Source organism: Pinus tabuliformis, chromosome X, assembly GCF_031772625.1.
Source record: "Pinus tabuliformis cultivar Carrire ecotype Pingquan chromosome X, CPIR1, whole genome shotgun sequence".
Classification (NCBI taxonomy): Eukaryota; Viridiplantae; Streptophyta; class Pinopsida; order Pinales; family Pinaceae; genus Pinus; species Pinus tabuliformis.
In genome coordinates this window covers 748,630,800-748,642,059 of record NC_142308.1, presented here as the reverse complement: position 1 = coordinate 748,642,059, position 11,260 = coordinate 748,630,800, and positions in this window count along the sequence as shown.

Below are 11,260 nucleotides of genomic sequence, written 5' to 3'. Positions count from 1 at the left end.
GGCACTTTGAAATCACCTGATCCCTTAGCCGAGATCTTCCTTGTTGATGAAGCTATCATGGAAGTCATGTCTCTCGATGAACCACCTTGTATCGATACTCATCATCACTCCTCATTCTTGCCTCATCCAATGGTCATGTCTACCATTTTCGAAGAGTCCTCTTCTTCGTTTTCACTACCGATCGTCACTCACAAAGTATGGTCGGAAGGAAATTTGGGTAATATTACCCAAATGATGCCGATTGACATTTATATCAAACCCGGTATCGTTGAACACGTTCATATTGGGGTATCTTGTTCTCCGGACGAGATCAAGGCATATACTCGTCTATTTTAAGAATTCTGTGATGTGTTTGCATGGTCCTATGAAGTAATGCCCAACATTGATCCTAGCATTGTAGTGCACAAAATCCCAACTTATCTACACGCGAAGCCCATCCGTCAAAGGCTTCGCCCGGTGCACCCTAGGAAGGTCGCCGCTATTAAGGGTGAACTTGAAAAACTTCTTAAAGCTGGGTTCATCTACCCCATTCCCCTTACAGACTGGGTGTCCAATATTGTATTAGTGACTAAAAAACAAGGCACGATCCGCGTTTGCATTGATTATTGAGATCTCAATCGTGCCTGTCCTAAAGATAACTATCCTACTCCCTTCATTGATTAAATCATTTATGAATGTGCCGGGAGCGAGATCTTTTCCTTCATGGATGTTTTTTCTGGTTACAACTAGATCAACATCACATCGGACGATCAAGAAAAGACAACTTTTATCTATCCGTGGGGTATGTTCGTGTACAAAAAGTTCCCTTTTGGCCTCAAAAATGCTGGGGCTACATTTTAGAGGGAAATGTCCTATGCATTTCATGATATTCGCAACATTGTCCAGCCTTACTTGGATGACCTTCCTGCTCATTCTCGTCGGCGCCAAGACCACCTAGACCATCTTCGACAGATTTTTCTGCGCTGTAATCACTATAACATTCGGTTGAACCCGCACAAATGTGTTTTCTGCGTAGAATCTGGACTACTCCTCGGCTTCATTGTTTCCAAGGACGGTATTTGCCTTGATCTGTTAAAAGTCAAGGCCATTGTAAATTTATCCCCTCCATCTTCACTTCACCAACTCTAGAGCCTACAAGGAAAGGCCAAATTTCTCCGTTGTTTTATACCCAACTATGCCGGGTTAGCCACAGGATTTACTCGGTTGCTAAAACAAGGAACACCCTTTGTATGGGACAAGGTGGCCCAAAAATCTTTCGATGATCTCAAGGTCATCCTCGTAAGTGCTCCTTTGTTGCACCCACCAGATTATTATCGAGATTACTTACTTTACCTAGCAGCGGCCCCTAGCACCATTGCTATGGTCTTAGTCCAAGACGAAGACGAAGGCAACGAACATGTAATCTAATACCTAAGTTGGAATATCCTCGACACTGAAACACATTATGCACGTGTCGAGAAGTTGGCTTTGGTTGCCGTTCAGGCTATTTAACACTTTCAACACTATATCCTTCTGCGCACGACTATACTGATTTCTGAATGCAACCCCATGACCTATATCCTGACTCGTTAGTTGCTGGGGGGCAAATATTCTAAATGGATCATGATATTACAAGAATTTGATTTGGTATTTACCATTTCCAAATCTAAGAAGTCACTTGTTTTCGCCAAATTGATTTGTTCCCTTCCCTCTAAGTATCTTCCTGTTGGTGCAGATTAACAACTCCCAAATGAGACCCTCTTTCTGATTAGCACCCTTGATCCGCGGTACGATGATATCATCGTGTATCTCCAGACGTCCATGTTTCGGTCCGCGTTAACTAAAGATGATTGCCGCAGGATTCGGTATCACTCCCTACCGTATTATTTGATCTGAAAATAGGGTACTTAGGCTTCTTGTCTAACTTGCAAGAACCTCCCCCACTTCCAAAGCTTATTTATTCCCAAGTCCTTATGATTAACCAATGCGGAATTAAATATGTGCTTGAAAACAAGGTGTATACTTGTGGTTATTTTAACTGTTTATGTGCTTTAAAATCTGTTGTTTGTGTTGATATGTAAATACATGTAACAATGCAACAGTGCAGCAAATAACAAAATACAAAGAACAACAATTTAATATGGAGTTCACCCAAAACTCTTGGGCTACATCTCCTTGATCTCTAGTCAACTCAACTAGGCTCTCTGGGATTATGGAAAAGTCCTTTTTTACAATCTCTTGGCTCAACTCCACTGTTTTACACAGAAACAATGGTTTAGACACCATTTTTATTCCCTAGCTTTGAAGCTCTTGGCTTTCTGGCTCTAGGCTCTCGCTCTGGCTCTTGGCTCTGGCTCGTGGCTCTGGCTCTTGGCTCTCTGCAACTTTCAACTCTCTGGCTTTTCACTTGAACTCCAAGTGACCCCAGAGACTCCCTCAGCTGCTCTGCACAATAGCTTTTCGCTTTCTCTGCTCTCTGCCTTCAACCTGAAACTTCCTCTACCTGCTCTCTATTGAGGTCTTTGCCTCCTTTGAGGTACTTTTTCGGTTTTTTGGCTACCTTAGTCGTTTCTTTGTGTTTCATCATCTCTATATGCCTGTTCGGCTTCCCTACTCCTTATCTATTTGACTGGCCATCTGGCTTTGCAGCTCTGTGGCTTCTAAATGCATCATTGCCTACAAAAACACTTGTTGCAATGTGGCATGATGATCAGGAGCGGTTACAAAAGGAATCAGGGCCGTTTCATAGGCGAAAACCCAAAAAATGAGAAAATTGCCTTACATAGAGATTTCCAGAAAATACACTATCAGACGCGTATTCCAGACGTGAAATTCCATTAAATTGCCCTTAAAATCCCTATCGGGTCCGCCTTTAGGCGTTATATCGCATCGCATTAGTGTGTTGGGTAAAATCCCAAATACACGGGAAAACCTTCAAAAACCTGAAAAAATCCTTTTTATTGGATTTGAAAATGTATCGCATCCACCATATAATCATTTCGAGTTCGCCTTTGGCTGCGGTTGCAATCTACACCATTGATCTGTGGGATCTCTGATCCAACGGTCCATATACGATCTCGGGAGGCTTAGGAATACGGAGGTAACCCACCTGAAAAGGCGGTTTTCCTCTCTCCTCCGCCAACCACGTGTCGTTCACTCTATGGGATCGGGTGGAGTGAGCATAAACCACTTTCCACCTAAGGCCCGCCTGAAATCCTTCCTACGAAACTCAAATTTCATTAATCACACCTTTGTTTCCCCTTCGTGTCCGGTTTTATCGCTTTCGGGTGTTTTCCTTTGTATTTTGGTTTTATAGCGGAAATGCGTAAATACATAGAAAATCCCATTTTACCGGATTTCAAATTTTATGAATTGCGCTTATGAAATCCGTCGGGTCTAGCAATCGCCGATCTGATTTAATCCTGGCCGTCCATTCCTCTCGCGATTTGATGGTTGAGATTCCCCGTCGCAATTTTTATCACATATTGCGTCGCATACGACCTAGGGGTTCTGTATATCGCCGATGTCGATTCGCCGATCTGATCATCGGCGATCGGCGCATCATATGATTGCAATCGCCAGGTCGAAGGTCCCGATATCGCACATATGTCTGTCTCTGATCCGATACATCGGATCGACGTTTCTTCCACCTCTGCTTAAGTCTAGTCCTTTGCCTTTTTCCGATGCGATTTTTCTTCATAAAGCCTTTTAGGCCATTTTTTTGAAGATTTGCCTCCTTTTCCAAAGAACATAGGGCATCTTCTTTCTGCCATAACTTTTGCATCCTAAGTGCATTGTTTCCCATTCAAGTTGCAGCAGATTTAGAATGAGACAATCTCTGCAATGGGGCCATTTCCAGGAACTTCCTTGGACTTTCATTTTTCCTCTGTGAGGAACACTTAGACTTAGGAGTCTATCCAAAATCCATTTTGGATCACGCCTTCCTACTAAAAGAACTTTTGGTCTCCAAAAGACTGATATACTAATCTAAACAGTAAATGAGAGTGACTCACGCTCTTCTTTAAGCTTCCACACACTTTCCTTGCATAGTGCCTCTGAACCAAAGTCTTTGACCACTTCCCTTCTTGGATGGGCTCGTCTTCCTAGGAAGAACTGTCTTCCTCCTTACCTTCCTGCAGAACTTCTGCTGAAATGGTCATAGAAGGTGGTTTGGACTTCTTTGCCTCAATAATTGATCCAAGGTGGATCAAACAAATGTGAATTTCATCTGCTCCACAACACTTTCATTTGTATCTATTTGACAAGCTGTCAACAACAACTGTTAACAACAACAGAAATACAAACAACAATTGGATGGCCTAAACTCCTACTTTAACAAAAGAAACAGATTTCGTAGCTTGTGAACACCTCCATGTCTTACATCTGCATACAAATGATGGACTAGATAAGAAGCCCACAAAGCATGCCTTTAAAACAAATGACTCTTCAAGTCAAGCATGTAGAAAAATACCATTAGGACAGACTTTTAAAAAGATGAAACACTTCATTATTATCTCCATCTTGGAGACCAAGTTAACTTCTCCCAAGTCACATTGCATCACATGCATGTCAAAGCAATCAACCCTACAAGTTAATTACACATACATGTTCAAAACAAGGAAAACATCAACATCCCTATGTTCATGCATCTCAAGCTTATGCATGCATTTCATCCTTCAACTTTCACTTAAGCACACTGTACTTTTGAAGCTGAAATGAAATATAATGTTGCAGCAACAAAGTGAGTCTCCTACTCAAATTTTCCATTCACCTTCTTGGTAAGAACCTGCAACTTGCATCTCATTAACAAAGAAATGCAAATAGATGCATCAATAGACATGCAATCCTTAATTGGAAAATAACTCTAAACATTTCTTACCAATCCATTTCAAAGGACTTGCCTTTGTCTGCACTTCAATATCAACATGTGAATCACCCTGAATCACATCATCCATGGAAACTTCACTTCCATTTCTGCCATCTTCTCTTTCCACTTTCTTCAGCTTTTGTGGAAGCATTGTTGGATTTAGAGTCCAACAGCTTTCAACAAGATTCCCTTGCTTATGGCAGTAAGTGCAACACATGTGCATCCTCTTGACAACATGATTTGCCTTATCCAATGGACCTTTAGCTCTTTGCTTCTTTTGCTTAAAAAGTTTAATGTATGTGGCCATTCTCTTCCAACATCTAGAAACATGATGGTTAGCCAAACCACAGAAGGAACATGCAATTCTTTTCCCATGCTTATGTGGAAATTTACCATGCTTTTCAAAATCAAAAGGGATACGATTAGAACCAGAGTTATACCTGCCTCTTTCACCTTTATTGCCTTCATGAGGAGGTGAAGCAAATGAAGAAGTGGCTCCCTTTGGAACACCATCAATCTCTTCAAGGCTATTAGAGTTTCCACAACTCTGGTTCAAGTGTGTGCTTCTGAACACCTGCATCCTGCAAGTGATGTTTCAAGCTATTGCATTCCTCCCAAACACAATCTTCACACTCTGCAATGCAACTCCTTGGAGCTGTTTTAATGGCCTTCATGGTAGCTTTGGAACTTTCTCCATAAGCTTTTCCATAGCTAAGACCCAAATACTTAGGCCTTTCCTCAATTATTATTGGCTCAACAATACCTTGTGCATGTCTACCCAAGCCTTTTCCTTCATTGCCCATCTTGGACATTAGCTTGGAACATATGCCTTTGGTATGTTTTTCCAAAGAACCAATGTAATCATTCTTAGAGGAATTTGAAGACAAACTGGAATGGTTTACCTCTTCTTGAAGTTGATACTTGACCAAGGTTTTTTTGGCAACAAAGAGCTGTGACTCCAACTCATGCATCCTTTTCAGGTTCATATTTTCCATATGAAGTTGCCTCTCCATTTCCTGTAGTCTATTGGAAAGAAACTGCTTCTCTTCCTTCATGGAATTCGACTACTGTCTAAGTATGTTGCTCTTTCTTCCATCCTCATACATTTCTCTCACCTTGTCCATCATGATGAACAAGTCTTGCTTCAAGTATCCATCATAGAGTATTGTGATGAAGGAGGAATTTGAGGATTCACTTGTAGAAGTTGTCATTATACCAACGAACAAAAGGACTTCGAACAAGATTAATAAAGTGCTTTATTAAGCAACCTTTTGCAACAAACCTTTTGTGCTTTTTAAGGACTGCCTTAAGGTCCTTTGGGATAGAAGAATGCCTTCAGCCCGTCTTCCTTCTTGTCCTTCCTGGACTGAGCTATCAAGAGCTTTCTCTTTTCCTCTGCAAACTCATAAAATATTCAGTCTGCAAATAAGCATACAATCAATCAGACAATCAATCCTTGACTGCCCAAACACCTTTCAGACAAGCAATCTTTGCCCTTTCAATCAAGCATTCTGATATAACCTTCTTTGAAGGTGGGGTTAATCAATCTCAAGCTCTGATACCACCTGATCTGAAAATGGGGTACTTAGGCTTCTTGTCTAACTTGCAAGAACCTCTCCCACTTCCAAAGCTTATTTATTCCCAAGTCATTATGATTAACCAATGCGGAATTAAATATGTGCTTGAAAATAAGGTGTATGCTTGTGGTTATTTTAACTGTTTATGTGCTTTAAAATCTGTTGTTTGTGCTGATATGTAAATACATGTAACAGCGCAATAATGCAGCAAATAACAAAACACATAGAACAACAATTTAATATGGAGTTCACCCAAAACTCTTGGGCTACATCTCCTTGATCTCTAGTCAACTCAACTAGGCTCTCTGGGATTATGGCAAAGTCCTTTTTTACAAGCTCTTGGCTCAACTCCACTATTTTACACAGAAACAATGGTTTAGACACCATTTTATCCCCTGGCTCTGAAGCTCTCGACTTTCTAGCTCTAGGCTTTGGCTCTGGCTCTTGGCTCTGGCTTGTGCTCTGGCTCTTGGCTCTGGCTCGTGCTCTGGCTCTTGGCTCTGGCTCGTGCTTTGGCTCTTGGCTCTGGCTCTTGGTTCTTTGCAGCTTTCAGCTCTCTGGCTTTTCACTTGAACTCCAAGTGACCCTAGAGACTCCCTTCACTGCTCTGTGTAGTAGCTTTTCGCTTTCTCTGCTCTCTGCCTTCAACTTGCAACTTCCTCTGCCTGCTCTCTATTGAGCTTTCTGCCTCCTTTGAGGTACTTTTCTGGCTTTTTGGCTACCCTGGCCATTTCTCTGCGTTTCATCATCTCTCTGTGCCTCTTTTTCTTCCCTGCTCCTTGTTTGTTCGACTGGCCATCTGGCTTTACGGCTCTGTGGCTTCTAAATGCATCATTGCCTATAAAAACACTTGCAGCAGTGTGGCATGATGATCAGGAGCAGTTACAGAAGGAATCGGGGCCGTTTCATAGGAGAAAACTCGAAAACTGAGAAAATTGCCTTATACAAAGATTTCCAAAAAATACACTATTGGACATGTATTCTGGACATGAAATTCCATTCAATCGCCCCTAAAATCCCTATCGGGTCCACCATTAGGTGTTATATCGCATCGCATTAATGTATTGGGTAAAATCCAAAATACACGGGAAAACCTTCAAAAACCCGACAAAATCCTTTTTATCAGATTTGAAAATGTATTGCATCAACCCTATGATCATTTCGGGTTCGCCTTTGGCTACAGTCGCAATCTCCATCGTTGATCTGCAAGATCTTTGATCCAACGGTCCATATATGATCTCGGGCAGCTTAGGAATATGGAGGTTACCCACCCAAAAAGGCAATTTTCCTCTCTCCTCCACCAGCCATGCGTCATTCACTGTATGGAATCGGGTGGAGTTAGCCTAAAATCGCTTTCCGCCTAAGGCCCACCCGAAATCCCACCTATGGAACTCAAGTTTCATTAATCGCGTCGTTGTCTCCCCTTTGGGTCTAGTTTTATCACTTTCGGGCATTTTCCTTTGTATTTTGGTTTTATAGCGGAAATGCGTAATTACACAAAAAATCCCCTTTTACCGAATTTCAAATTTTATGAATTGCGCTTATGAAATCCGTCGGGTCTGGCAATTGCCGATCCGATTTAATCATGGCCATCCATTCCTCTCGCGATCCAACGATTGAGATTGCTCGTCACGATCATTATCGCATATCGCGTCACATATGGCCCAGGGGTTCTGTACATCACCGATGCCGATTCGCCGATCCGATCATCGACGATAGGCATATCGCATGATCGCAATCGCTAGGTCCAGGGTCCCGATATTGGACATATGTATATCTCTGATATGATACATCAGATCGACGGATCAGAGTTTCTTCCACCTCCGCTTAAGTCCGACCCTTTGCCTTTTTCTGATGCGATTTTTCTTCATAAAGCCTTTTAGGCCATTTTTTTGAAGATTTGCCTCTTTTTCCAAAGAATAAAGGGCATCTTCTTTCTGCCATAACTTTTGCATCCTAAGTCCATTTTTGCACATTCAAGTTGTAACAGATTCAGAACGAGATGATCTCTACAGTGGGGCTATTTCTAGGAACTTCCTTGGACTTTCATTTTTCCTCTGTGAGGAACACGTAGACTTCAGAGTCTATCCAAAATCCATTTTCGATCATTATTGGCGATACTTTATACCGTGTCAGTGTCGATTTAGTTCTTCGTCAATGCTTTATGCTCAAGGAAGCTAAAAGAGTTCTCAATGATTGCCACTCTGGGGCATGTGGTGGTCACATGTCTGGTTACGCTACTGCTCAAAAAATCCTTCGCGCTGGTTATTTTTGGCTGTCTATCTTCAAGGACTGCATTCTTGATGTTTGCAAGTGCCACAAATGCCGAATTTACCAACGCAAGATACTTGCACCACCTGCTCACCTACACCCCGTCATTACCATTGGTCCTTTTGCCAAATGGGGCATCGATTATATGACATGTAACCCTCATTCGGCTAGGGGCATGGCTATATTATCGTTGCTGTGGATTATTTCACCAAATGGGCCGAAGCGATGCCTACATACTCTGCAGATGGTAAGACAACGACTCAATTCATTTTCAACCATGTTATTTCCAAGTTCAACGTACCTCAAGCCATTTTCACAAACCATGGCTCCCATTTCAGATATTATAGGATGGATGAGCTGACATCTGCATTAGGATTGTGCCATGATGGCTCGATCCCATATTACCCTCAGGCCATCGACCAAGTTGAAGCCGTGAACAAAGTCTTGGTCACAATGCTTCAACATACTATTGGGATGCACAAGTCAAATTGGCATCTCATGCTCTTTTCAGCTCTGTGGGCCTACCGAACCTCAACCAAAGACGCAACTGGTTTCACACCATTCTAGCTGGTCTATGGTCTGGAAGCAACATTGCCGATCAAATGCAAGATTCCTTCACTCAAGTTAGCTATTGAACTCCTCCACGAAACATCACCTCAAGAGGAACACCTCTTATATCTAGAACGACTGGACGAGACTCACCATCTCGCCACCTTGGTCATCAAAGCATAAAATAAACAAGCCAAATCCCATTTCGACCAGTCGGTCTCTCCTCGCGCGTTCTCTGTTGGTCTTACTACACGACCAAGCTAATGATAAGATGGGGGTAGGCAAGTTCGAACCCATGTGGCATGGGCCCTACATTGTGAACCACATTTTGTAGAAAGGAGCATATGAGCTTATTGATTATGAAGGAAATCCTCTCTATAAGCCCTGAAATGGGCTTTACCTCAGGAAGTACTATGCTTAGGTCATCTTGCATGGTTACTTATGAACATTAGTGTGTCATTCATTTTTGTGTAGTGCGGTTTTGTGTGGTAGTTTTCAAACAACTTTCCTTTTTACTATGATTTTCTTGCTTTGCAGATGTTTGTGACTCCCCACATTGGTTTCGCTGATGGTGCTTGCTGTAGTACCCACAACCTATCCTCTACAGCATGGGCTTTTATAACCCTAACGGTGAGTTGATTGACCTTAAAGGTATCTGTCTAGGTCGCACAACTAACAACATTGTTGAATATAGTGCAGTCATCGAACTATTATCAGAAGCCATTGCTCTTGACATTAGAGAGTTGGTTGTCAACCTAGATTCACAGCTTGTCGTCCTTCAACTCAATAGGCAATATTCTGTCAGAAACCCTCAAATATTGAGAATTTATCTTCGTATCCATCTATTGGAAAGACATTTTGATTACATTACATATCATCATATTCCTAGACGCATGAATACATTGACAAATGCATTAGCTAATCATGTGTTGGATAGGCATTTACGAAACATGTGACAAGAAAATACAACACACACACACACATAGATATATGGTGATAATGTTTGATACATAAAAACCCCCAAAAAAAATATGTGTGTCCAAAATAACATTGGTGGCTCGTAGGCTTCATATATCCGTGGCACGCAGGCCGGAAAAAATGTAAATGTTGGACCGAGGAACTAATCAACATGGTGATCGTGGTAGCATGATACGGCTCGTGCAACATGAGTCAACAATCGGCGGATCCAATTCGAGACTCCCACTGTCTGTCTCTGGTACTAACAAGGAATGTCTCCTACCCGAGCATACTCCGGGATGCCCCAAGTCAACCCCTCAAGGTTCCTCGCGATCTCCTCCTTGTTGTTACTCCCTTCCTGATAAGGAGTGACATCATCAATAGGACGGGGGATGCGCTTGGCTATTGGGGACATCCTAGTAGGCCACTCTGGTCCAACGTCTGCATTAACAAGAGAAATGTTATAAGCAAATATATACCAAAAAACAATTAAAAAATCTCAAAATTAAAAATTTGATTTTTTACCTTCATCGTCGAAATCCTCTCCATCTGGAAAGGTCATATCTGGATCTCCACGGAAGTCAGTGCCACTGTATGGCCAGTCCTCGACGATGATTTTTTGTCGTCGTAGCCATGAAAAGAATGCAGGTCGGTATGACATGTGCTAACGCCCAGTGGTCCTGGGCATTAACCGACTCCAGCGAGCCATCTACGAATCGCCTGGCATAGGAGGATCTACCTCAGTCAGCTGATACTGGAACAATGGTATCCATTCCAAGAAGAAGGTCACAAGCACTGATCTGAAGCCGAATTGCATCAGATTCCCCACCTTGGCTTTGGACAACTGAGCTTGATGTTGATCTCCATGGCCTCGGCCCAGTTGAAGATCGTAGGAGCTGTACAATCGATAGCATAAAGGAACTTCGACTTGTTAGTCTCATGTTCCGCTTGGGACACTGCCATTCTGTTGATCTTCCCACTTTTGGATTTCAGGGTCTCAGGACAATGTTCAACAAGTAATGAAGATATGCTTTCCCCAATCAATCGTGACCCATACAAG